Source organism: Tursiops truncatus, chromosome 10 (genome assembly GCF_011762595.2).
Source record: "Tursiops truncatus isolate mTurTru1 chromosome 10, mTurTru1.mat.Y, whole genome shotgun sequence".
Taxonomy (NCBI): domain Eukaryota; kingdom Metazoa; phylum Chordata; class Mammalia; order Artiodactyla; family Delphinidae; genus Tursiops; species Tursiops truncatus.
Window position 1 is genome coordinate 51316718 of NC_047043.1, and position 12800 is coordinate 51329517.

Here is a 12800-nt window from a genome sequence, read left to right on the forward strand (position 1 = left end):
TTACAAGATGGATTTCTTGCTGGATGAGCAAGTTGTAAAATTGAAAGCAACTAATCCCCTTATGGCTACTAAAAAGGGAGAGTGACCAAGAAGATGAAGAAAACCTCAGAACTTCTGTTTTCCCTTTTCCTCCAGTATAGATCCTGACTTGCTCATAAAACATGACAATAAAAAGCAGAAATAGGGCTTCCCTGGTGGCGCAGTCGTTGAGAGTCCGCCTGCCGATGCAGGGGACACGGGTTCGTGCCCTGGTCCGGGAAGATCCCACATGCCGCGGAGCGGCTGGGCCCGTGAGCCATGGCCGCTGAGCCTGAGCGTCCGGAGCCTGTGCTCCGCAACGGGACAGGCTACAACAGTGAGAGGCCCGCGTACCGCAAAAAGAAGAAATATGAGAACAATAATGGCAGAACTTTGCATTTCTAGAAAGAATAGAATGGGGTATAAAATGGGGTAAAATGTGGTATATAGGGACTTCCCTGGTGGTCCAGTGGTTAAGAATCTGCCTTCCAATGCAGAGGACGCGGGTTCAATCCCTGGTCAGGGAACTAAGATCCCACATACCGTGGGGCAACTAAGCCCCCATGCAGCAACTACACAGCCCATGTGCTCTGGAGCCCATGTGCCACGACTAGAGAGAAGCCTGCATGCCGAAACGACGAGCCCACATGCCACAATGAAGGATCCTGTGTGCCACAGCTAAGACCCAATGCAGCCAAAAATAAATAAATAAATAGATAGATAAATAAAATGGAGTATATAGCTATTAAGAAATTTCCTTTCCATGAGTGATATATGACTCCCTACCATCCCTCCATTCTCCTCAGACATGTTGTAAGTTTTGTTTTCTCTACCTTTGACATCTATTCTTTCTCCCTAAGTGTATAGTGCTAGACTTACTTGTGCTTAAAAGTGAGTTTTATGTCTCCTAGGCAACAGTACTAGTTATTAAAATTTAATAATGAGCACCAGAACAAATCACAGTAAACATATAATCTGGTGGGATATTTAGAAAATCAAATTTTAGAGACCAGCCTTTTTATTTCAAAAATTGAGGTATAATTTACATATAATAAATTTCACTCTTTTTGGTTTACATTTCTGTGAATTTTGACAAACGTACGTAGTCATGTAACCAACACCACAAGCAAGATAGAGGCCAGTACCATCCCCCCCAAATTCCTCCAGTGCCTCTGTAGTCAACCTCTACAGCACCCTTAGCCCAGCCAGTCACTGGGCTTTTAATTTGTTTTTTTTTTTTTCCTTTTTCAAAATGTCACCTAAATAGAGTCATTTGATTCAGGACTAGCACTTCTGAATTAATGGTAGGCCCACAAGAGTAATGAGAGTTTAGGCGATGGTGACCTAAATTGTTTTCATACTCTTTGAGGATGAACCTACCAAGTATAAATTTTGAAAAGTAAAATGATACACACAATATAGAGTGTGCATGTGTCAAAGACATGTTCAGCTCATCAGTGAGGGAATGGCAGTGTTAAAGCTGGTTCAAAGAGGATATGAAGAGGGGCGAACACGTGTCAGCAGAAAAGGGAATGCTGGCATAAGATTGCAAAGTGAGTTACAAATCCACTTAATGTCCTTCAGGGCAGTGAGATCTTTGGGGTTATCTTTCCTATTGGACAGAAATCATTTTCACTCTTCCCCAAGTTAACATCTAACTCTAGAGAGAGAGCTTGGGCCTACTCAATAGTAAATAGTAAGTCAAATTTAAGTTACGGGCTTCCCTGGTGGTGCAGTGGTTGAGAGTCTGCCTGCCGATGCAGGGGACACGGGTTCGTGCCCCGGTCTGGGAAGATCCCACATGCCACGGAGCGGCTGGGCCCGTGAGCCATGGCCGCTGAGCCTGCGCGTCAGAGCCTGTGCTCCGCAACGGGAGAGGCCACAACAGTGAGAGGCCCACGTACTGCCAAAAAAAAAAAAAATTTAAGTTATGTTTCTCTAGAGCATCACATGACCCTTAGGGCCTAAAAATTAAAGAAAATCCTTTGAAATACTAAATTCACTTATTATTCTCTTAAAAGGTGCCTCTGTCCTGGGTCCCACACTTCAGCAGTCTCCACTCTGGCTCTCCTCCAGCTGTGTCCCACACCACTGGGCAAGGAGTCCCAGTGGCCAAGGGCTGTCCCTTCTAGACCATGCTGCAAGACCTGGGGCCGCAGCTCAAATTACGTTAATGCTGCTTCTAAGGCCTGCACAGGTCCCTTCCCTAGAACTGCCTTCCTAGGGCAGACGGAGCCAGGTGTGGCCAAGGCATGGCTGTTTGCAGGATTGGGGGATAGGGAGCTAGGATGTGGGCTGAAGCACCCATATATTGTAAGAATATGGCTCATTTTAAAAATATATTTATTTATTTGGCTGTGCTGGGTTTTAGTTGCGGCACGTAGGATCTTCGTTGTCACGTGTGGAATCTTTAGTTGTGGCATGAGGGATTTTTAGTTGCAGCATGTGGGATCTAGTTCCCTGACCAGGGATCCAACCCGGGCCCCCTGCATTGGGAGTGCAGAGTCTTAACCACTGGACCGCAGGGCAGTCCCACAATATGGCTCACTATGGTGGGGACAGCCATTTCTCCAAGAAACCCTGGTTCCTTGTATTGCAAACTGGTATTTAGAAACAAAAATCTGGGTGCAGAGTGGACTCACTTCTGCTGGAGTGTCATTGCTCTTAGGCTCTCTCGGCAGACAGCACTAGGACATATATTTATGTACATAGATGCACCTACACACATATCTATCTGTAATATACTAAAAACCTTGAGTTCATACTGATACTTCTGATTCTAGCCCAACATCACAGGCTTTATTCCAGTCTCCTTCCTTTCATTATTTGTAAGTTTCTTCACAGAGAGAGACCTGGGACTCATTATCTAAAATATACTTACTTATTTGCCCAGTCCTAGAATACATATATACTAGTTTCAGAAATGCTTCACCCATAGTCTTATGTAAAACAAATTTGCTACCTAAAATACCATATTGGTGTACAGTTCTTTTCATCTTTAGCCTTACAACTAAGGACCATGTTCCCTTCTACAAAAGGATTTGGGCTGTGTTGCCTCATTCCTTCTAATTCTTCATAGCCAGGGAGTGGTCGTTTAGTTTGGGCATTGTCTAGGATGACTTAAAACCAGTTACAGGGAATTCCCTGGCGGTCCAGTGGTTAGGATTCCACTTCTACTGCAGGGGGCACAGTTTTGATCCCTGGTCGGGGAACTAAAATCCCGCAAGCTGTGTGGCGCAGCCAATAATAAATAAATTTTTTAAATGTGTTGTCTTAAAAAAAAATGACAGTCTTCTCAGTTAGCTCACCATTTCCATTGTTGATCTTTTTTTTTCCCCAACAAGACTGATTTTGGAACTTCCCTGGTGGTTCAGTGGTTAAGAATCCGCCTTCCAATGCAGGAGATGTGGGTTCGATCCCTGGTTGGGGAACTAAGATCCCACATGTCACGGGGCAACTAAGCCCATGTACCACAACTACTGAGCCCACACGCTCTGGAGCCCACGCACCACAACAAAAGATCCCGTGTGCCACAACTAAGACCCAACGCAGCCAAAAAAAAGAAAGAAAAAAAAAGACTTTTTTTTTCTTTTTTTGTTTTAAGGTTGTGTTATGACTTACACTTACTCTTGATCCCCCATGCCTAGTCTAGTGCTGGAATGAAGTCTTTCCTAGAAGAAATGAGGAGGTGGGGAATGTAGCCCTTTGGTGGGGAAGAAGATGTGTGGGTTTTGGAACTGGGTTTGGAGGTGAATATTCCTGCAACACTGACTGACAAATGTGAACATGACCTTGTTAGTCCAGTCAGACAGATGCATGATTTTGGCTGGGTATTCACCCACTTTTACCTCGTGGGTTCCATGACGTGAATGTACTTTCTGCTCAACCAAGCCCTTCTAGGGACTGCTGGGACAGGTGGCCTGACAACAACTTTGTTTCCTTGGGTGGGGTAATTTCCTAGTGTTTTACTCAAAAGATGTCAACTTTGATTTTAGTGACTGGAGACTTATCTTGGCAAATTTTACAGTCAAGCATTCCCAACATTTTTTTAAAAATGTTATTGAAGTGTAGTTGATAACATGTTTTAAGATGCCTATCATATATAACACTCAGAATTCTATTTCTAGTAATATGTGCTATCCTTGCTACAAAAGGCTAAAGACAGAGTATTTTCCCTGGACCGAGCTAACTATCATTGAATTGGAAACTTTTAACTTTTTTTTTTTTTTTTTTTTGGCCGCGCCGCTCAGCATGTGGGATCTTATTCCCCGACCAAGGATCAAACCCGTGCCCCTTGCAGTGGAAGTGTGCAGTCCTAACAACTGGACCACCAGGGAATTCCCAAAACTTTTAATTTTTTACACTGTGTTCTCAGTTAGCTCACCATTTCCAGGGAGAGACCCTACTGCCTGAGGAGAGTTCAGCAGCAGCCTGGACCACCTTCTCCCAGATGAGCCAGGGTTATCTTTGAGGAGCTGGCACCAGGACAAATTCTTAGCAAGAATAGGGTGGGCTGGGGACTGCAATACAGTCTCTAATTGGACTGAGAGATCTCATCAGGTTTGGGAACTCAGTTTAGGAATGTGCCTGTAACATTAAGGTCTGGGATGAGAATGAGGAGAGAAAGGGGGAGGGATCCACCCAGAACACGCTGTCCCACTGCCCTCATGCGGGGAGGGCTGGGCAGGTGCCAGAATGTCAAGGTTCCCAGCCAAGTCCGGCAGAATCCCCAGGAAACAGGCTCTGTCGTGACTCCAGCACCACTAGTATTGCTGCACCTTCCACATAGCAACATACTCTCTCCCAACAAGATCTCCCTCCAGGACATTTTTTCTAAAACAAGAGAGACCGAGATGCAGGCAGAAGCCCACTTTGGAGGAGTAGGAAACCACTGGAGACAGAGGAATGGCCTTTTCTGGGTGGGGCAGTTTGCCCATTTGTGACAGAGGCCAGGTAGCACTCTCCAGTGTTAAGGAGCCACTCCTTACTCATTTGGGTTCCTTTCTGCTTTAAATATTTTTATTCTTTTTTTCTTTGTATATATTTTAAAAATATTTTTATTCTTTCTTTTTTTCTTTATATGTATATATTTTTTTCTTAAATCTTTTTATTCTTGATCGTATCAAATATGCAGGTGTGTGTATGTGTGTGTGTGTGTGTGTGTATAGGTATGACTATGAACCGAAGAGTTCATTTTCATATTTGTCAGTTCTCCAGGAATCTCTGCCAACGCCACCCGTAACAAGCTGTGAAACTGAGCCCATCTTGTGTCTTCCCTGCCAGCTGGCTTCCTTCACCAACTTCCTCACACCTGCCAGGAGGACCTCCGTTGTCACACTCTCAGACTAGAGTTCTGGCAATGCCCTTTCGTTTATTCATTAGTATATTCTATAGTCAAATATTCAAATATTTCAACTCTCTTTGTTTTCTTTCTCATTTTTTACTAGCATTTATGACTAGCTTATTTTACCTTGTTTATTTTTATTTATTTATTTATTTTTTTTGCGGTACTTGGGCCTCTCACTGTTGTGGCCTCTGCCACAACAGTTGCGGATCACAGGCTCTGGACACACAGGCTCAGTGGCCATGGCTCACGGGCCCAGCTGCTCCGCGGCATGTGGGATCTTCCCGGACCGGGGCACAAACCCATGTCCCCTGCATCGGCAGGCGGACTCTCAACCACTACGCCACCAGGGAAGCCCTTACCTTGTTTATTGATCTGTCATTTTTATCCCCTCCCTATCTGTTTAGCTCACCTGCTGTTGTATTCCCAGGGCCTAGATAGTGTCCAGCATGGAATAAACACTCAATACATATTTGAAAAATGAATGGGGGACTTGCCTGGTGGCGCAGTGGTTAAGAGTCCGCCTGCCAATGCAGGGGACATGGGTTCGAGCCCTGGTCTGGGAAGATCCCACATGCCACGGAGCAACTAAGCCTGTGCACCACAACTACTGAGCCTGCGCTCTAGAGCCCGTGAGCCACAACTACTGAAGCCTGTGTGCCTAGAGCCCGTGCTCCTCAACGAGAGAAGCCAGGAGTGACGCCACTGCAATGAGAAGCTCGTGCACCGCAACGAATAGTAGCCCCCACTCGCCACAACTAGAGAAAGCCTGCGCGCAGCAAAGAAGACCTAATACAGCCATAAATAAATAAATACATAAATACATTAAAAAAAAGAAAAAGAATGGGGACTTCTCTGGTGGTCCAGTGGTTAGGACTCCGTGCTCCCACTGCCAGGGGCCTGGGTTCGATCTCTGGTCAGGGAGCTAAGATCCCACAAGCCCCACGGTGCGGCAAAAAAAAAAAAAAAAAAAAAAAAGAATGACAGATCTATGTAAGGTATTTAGAATTTTGTAAGCAGTATTAATTCCAACTAATTATGTTTTTTGTTTCATCAGTCATCACTTCACTCTATGAATCATCTGCTCTGGAACACATATTTCTTGGACGCCTCTATGACCCAGGCACCGTTCCAGGTGCTGGGGATACTGCAGTGAACAATGTGGACCAAAGTCCTGCCCTCGTGCAGCTCACATACTGCATGCCCTGCTTCCAATCTCTCACTAGTTCCTGTCATTTCTCCTGAAATGATCCCATTCCTCTTTATTTCCTCTCTCACTGTGCTTTTCCCTTTATATGTAGAACCACAGCTTCTTTGCTCCCTGCTCTCTCTACTCTCCTGGCCTCACAGTCCCAGTGCCCATTTCCTCCTGTGTCCTATTGCCACACTGCCCAGAGGGGAGAGGGGCCTTGGAGCTCAGCTCAGTGGTTTGGCTTTGGTGGGCAGGATGATATGGGTGTAAGGATGGCTGAGACTTGGGGGGCTGGTTCTATGGCAGGTGCAGGAGGCCAGGGGGAGGGATGAGAAGCAAGAGACAAGCCCAGAGTGGGGACTGGAAATAGGTGGGAAGAGCTGAAGCGAAGAAAACTTGAGGGAAAACATGTTAGTGGAGACCTGGAAGGCTTGGTGACAGGTGGGATTGGAGGTTCATTCAGAGGTTCAGTGCCTTCTCCTGTGTCAGACAGGAGCCCAAACCCAGTGAGTGGTTCCAACCCCAGGCTCAAGACCTTTCTATATTTTCGTTCTGGCGAGTAAAGGGAGAGCTTCTCTCTCTTCTCCCCCAGATTTTGTCATCCAGACTTGGGGAAAGACCTTTGTGGGCACCAGACCAGAAATCCCAGATTTCAGAGGCCCCTAATTCAGGCACTGCTGCCTCCCCACAAGTGAAGCTGTCTTACCTTTGGGCTCACATTTCTCATCTCCTCCGTGCTAGGACACTGCACCTTCTTGATCTTTTTCTCCTCCAAATCTTTTTAGAACCAGGAGTGTTTGAGAAAGAGCAGCTGCTCTAGAGAACGTTAGAGAAAAATCAGTGTCCTCAGGGGACGACCAGATTTTAGTATTTGGTACTTAGTATGTTGAACGTGGAGGAAACACTGTGAGAGATGGTAGAGGATATTGGAGTGGTGTGGGAGAAGGCATTCCTGATGAAAGGCCATGAGGTCAAGGATGTACAGTGGAAGGGTTTGGGGGTGGTGGGCTTTTTTCCAAGGTTGAGCTGCCCTCCCTAACCCTAGAGATGTTCAGCCCAGTCCTCTCATTTTTAATTTATTTTAATTTATATTATTTATTTTTGGCTGTGTTGGGTCTTCGTTGCTGCGCACGGGCTTTCTCTAGTTGCTGTGAGCGGGGGCTACTCTTCATTGCGGTGCGCGGGCTTCTCATTGTGGTGGCTTCTCTAGTTGCGGAGCACGGGCTCTAGGTGCATGGGCTTCAGTAGTTGTGGCACATGGGCTCAGTAGTTGTGGCTCGCAGGCTCTAGATCACAGGCTCGGTAGTTGTGGCGCACAGGTTTGGTTGCTCCGCGGCATGTGGGATCCTCCCGGACCAGGGCTTGAACCATTGTCCCCTGCACTGGCAGGCGGATTCTTAACCACTCTCCACCAGGGAAGTCCCAGTCCTCTCATGTTAAAGGCAAGGAGGCTTGGGGTCCAGAGGGGAAAATGCTGCCAAACTTCTTCCTTTCTCAGTCATAGGTTCCAAGGCTGGGGTAAAGTTTGAGGGGTCTTTTGGTCCAGCTCCAGACACAGCCTCTTCCCTCTGGACCCCTCCTTGCAGGGGGACCTCACCCCTAGCCAAGCCATTTTCCTGGGGCTTCCAACTGTTGGACCCAGTTCTGCCGATGTCATCCTGAGGGGCCTCCAATCTAGAAATGCCTTTTCCTAAAGAAGCCTAAATTTAGATACCAGAAGGTGCTACTAATCCCCCTTCCACTCCTCAGCCCCTGAACTCCTCACATTCTTCAGACAACTAGTTAGGGAAATGACGAGAGCCTGCGCTAGGTTTATCTGTCCCTTTACTTACAGTTCTAGTCATCCAACAATTTAAAGGGAGGCTTTTCCATCTTCCTCCCTTTCGTAGATGAGAAAGCTGATCTCAGAGGGGTTAATTCCCTTCCCTGAGGCCACAAAGCTTGGCGGTTGTGAAACCTGCTGTGAGTGAAGTTTGGCCTGGGACTCAGCCCTTGCAAGTTGTTAGTATGCAATCTGCCTTCACTTCCCGGGGCGAGACAAGCTCCTAGTCTGATGGGGTGGGGTGCGGGGTGGGCGGCACAAAGGCAGGGCAGTCTCAGTGCAGGATGACCAGGGCTGGTCTGCCTGAGTAAGATTCTCCCAGGTTGGAGGAAGCTTAGAGGAGAAGATGGCATTGCGTCGGCCTCTGAAGGAAGAACCGGAGTCAACTGGGAAGGAAAGCGAGAAGGGCATTTATGGCAGAGGAACCAGTGTGAATTCAGGCTTGGATATGCAGTAGCTCTCAGTCTCCTATTACTCACAGCGCTGAGCCTTGACAGCGCAACAGTGAGACGTCTAGATGTTCCCGTGGATCTCGCCCCATAGGAACCCACAAGACATGAGTCCTTTTGTTTGCCTTGACTGGCCGAGAGGCAGCCTCCCCTAGACGGGTTACTCCTACCGGGCTCTTGAGGCCGCCTGGGCGTGGATACACTTTGAGCGTGGAAGGAAAGAACACACTCCTTGGAGCCACAGCCTCTGGGCTCATTTGGCTCTGATTGGCTGCGAGACTCGCGCCTCCAGGCTAGCCACTCAGAGGCGCCCGCCAGTTCCCCCTTGCCTCTGATTGGCTGGGAGAAGCGCATGCTCAGACACGCCCTGGGCCACAACCTCAGAGCTGGGGCGGCCGTTAACCGCTCTCCGCTGACCTGTCGTTTCTTCACAGACTCGCTGGTCTCTGACAGGTAATTTGACTGGGGAGCGGGGGAGGGACCGGGCGCCAGGAAGTGGGGAAGGGGAGGCTGTGGAACCAGGGAAGCAGCTCCCACCCACCTTGGAGCACTGGAAGGCGGGGCAGCCGCCCAGGTGAGGGCCAGGCTGTGGGGTGACTGGGCCCCATCTCCCCACAAATCTGCCTCAGGGCATAGCAGTCCCCCTGGCCGGCGACCCTGGGCCGTTTCCTCCCCTCAGTGAGCCCCTGTGACATGGGGACAGACTGGGGGGTGAGGACAGGCCGTTGGGGCCAAGGTCTTACTTGGTGTCGAAGGCTCGCGAGGGGCCGGGAGGACGAAAATGATTCATCAACTGTCAGTCCCCTTTGCAGTGACTGGATTTGCTCTTTGATGAACATGTTGGCCTCTTCTTGACTTCACGCTGATACATTTGTTCATAATTAGAAAATAATGCATACTTCGTTCTTTGGAGTTTTCAAAAAAGAGAAAACTAGCTGGTGGCTCCAATCCTCACTTGATTGGAAGGAAGAATTGTCAGGGCTAAGCCTTAGGAAGGAGCTATAGCAGTTGTAGTGAGCTTGAAAGAAAAGGAAGACTGGTCTTCGGGGTGCAAAACAAAGCAAGGAGATGGGAATTGACCACCTCATGGGGGTATTCCTAAGGTTTACCTATGAGATAAAGCCTTGCACCCAATACCTAGCAACCACTAATCTGTTCTCAATCTCTATAATTTTGTCGAGAATGTTATAAAAATGGAATCTTACAGTTTGTAACCTGTTGAGATTGCATTTTCCATTCAGCATAATTACCTTGCAATCCATCCAAGTTCTTTTTTTTTTTTTAATATTTATTTATTTGGCTGCACTGGGTCTTAGTTGCGGCACGTGGAATCTTCGTTGCCGCATGCAGGATCTTCGCTGTGGCATGCGGACTCTCAGTTGCAGCATGCATGTGGGATCTAGTTCCCTGACCAGGGACCAAACCCAGGCCCCCTGCATTGGGAGCACAGAGTCTTAGCCACTGGACCACCAGGGAAATCCCCATCCAAGTTCTTGTGTGTAGTTTGACACTTGTTTTTAGGAAAGGTTGGGGTTCTTTGTGGACCCATGAAGTGATATGGGCTGACTCCTCTTAGCCAGATCTAATGTCAAGAAAAGATGGCTCAGAGCTCTAACACTGGATGTTAATCTAGGCTCCATCACTTACCAACTTTATGATGTTGGCATGGCTACTAATGTGTGTGTATCTCAATTTCCTCATCCACATATGGAAGATAATGAAAAAACCTACTTCATAGAGTAATTGTGAGGATTTAAATGGATAGATATATATTCAGTAGAGTGTATATTACAAAGTAAACATTCAGTAGTTCATCTTTTAGAGTTCTCTTATTATCCATTTTACTCATGTCCATGTGAGAGAATAAGATTGATTGAATTATGGCTTTTCATATTTGAAAAGGCCTGTGATTACTTCAGCCTATGTCTAATATCCATTACCATTAATGTTATGATCTACCACACTAAACCTTTTACCATCTTCAGACAGCTGGTGGTATAATCCTCCTAGACTTCAGACTATACTACTAAGGTACAGTAATCAAAACAGTGTGGTGCTGGCACAAAAACAGACTCATGGGTCAATGGAACAGAATAGAGAGTCCAGAAATGAACCCATACACCTATGTTCAATTGTCTATGACAAAGGAATCAAGAATATACAATGGAGAAAAGACAGTCTCTTCAACAAGTGGTGCTGTGAAAACTGGATAGCTATATGTAAAACAATGAGATTAGAATAGTCCCTCATACCGTATACAAAAATAAACTCGAAATGATTTAAAGGCCTACATGTAAGACCAGAAACCATAAAACTCCTAGAAGAAAACATAGAACACTCTTTGACATAAGTCATAGCAATATTTTTTTGGATCAGTCTTCTAAGGCAAAAGAAATAAAAGCAAAAATAAATGAATGAGACCTGATTAAACTTAAAAGCTTTTGCACAGCAAAGGAAACCATTGACAAAACTAAAAAAAACCTACGGAATGGGAGAAAATATTTGCAAATGATGTAACAAGGGGTTAATATTCAAAATATATAAATAGCTCATACAACTCAATATCAAAAAACAAACAACCCAATCAAAAATGAACAGAAGACCTAAACAGACATTTTTCCAAAGAAGATGGCTAACGGGTACATGAAAAGGCAATGAAAAGATGCTCAACTTTGCTAATCATCAGAGAAATGCAAACCAAAACCACAACAAGATATCACCTCACATCTGTCAGACTGGCTGTCATCAAAAAGTCTACAAATAACAAATGTTGGAGAGGATGTGGTGAAAAGAGAACCCTTGTACAGTGTTGGTAGGAATGTAAATTGGCACAGTCACTGGAAAACAGTATGGAGGTTCCAAAAAAACTAAAAATTGCACTCTTGGCTGTATATCCAGAAAAAACAAAAAGGCTAAATCAAAAAGATACATGCACCCCAATGTTCACAGCCACACTATTTACAATAGCCAAGACATGGAAGCAATCCAAGTGCCCATTAACAGACAATGGATTAGTAAGATGTGGCATATATACACAATGGAATATTATACAGCCATTAAAAAAATGAAATTCTGCCATTTGCAGCAATATGGATGGACCTGGAGAATATTATGCTTAGCAAAATGTCAGACAAAGACAAATACTGTATGATATCACTTATATGTGGAATCTAAAAAATAATACCAATGTTTTCAGACTCATAGAAAACAAACTTGTGATTACCAAACGGGGGAGGAAGGGGAGAAGGGACAAATTAGGGGTACAGGATTAACAGATACAAACTACTATGTATAAAATAGATAAACAACAATGATATACTGTATAGCAAGGGAATTATAGCCATTATCTTATAATAACTTTTAATGGAGTATAATCTTGAAAAATGCTGAATCACTGTGCTGTACACCTGAAACTAATATAATATTGTAAATCAACTTTTGGAATAAAAAATAATAAAGATATAAGAAAAGAAACAAGAAAATAGAATATTTGTTATTTTAGGTAATAGGAAATGCTAGGGAGAAAAAAGCAGAATGGGGATTAAAAGAATATGTCAGAGAGTGTTGAAATTTTCATTTGGATAACAATTGAAGACCTCATTCAGAAAGCAATTTTTTTGGTAAAAACTTGGAAGGAATGGGAGAATTTACTGTACATATCTGAAAGAAGAATATTTGAAGCAGAGGAAAAACCAAATGTAAATGACCTGAGGTGGCAGCATGCCTGGTGGCATCTCTGAGGCAAAGGCTAGTGTTGAGGGAGAAAGGAAGAGATGGTAGGAAATGAGGTTAGAATATTAAGAATATTAAGATCATGTAGTGTCTTAAAGTCATAATAAGGGCACTGACTTATGTAACAGTTTCATTTAGATATAATTCGCATACCATAAAATTCACCTTTTTAAAGGGTACAATCCAGTGGCTTTTTGTATATTCACAGAGTTTTGCAACCATTATCATAATCAATTTTAGAAC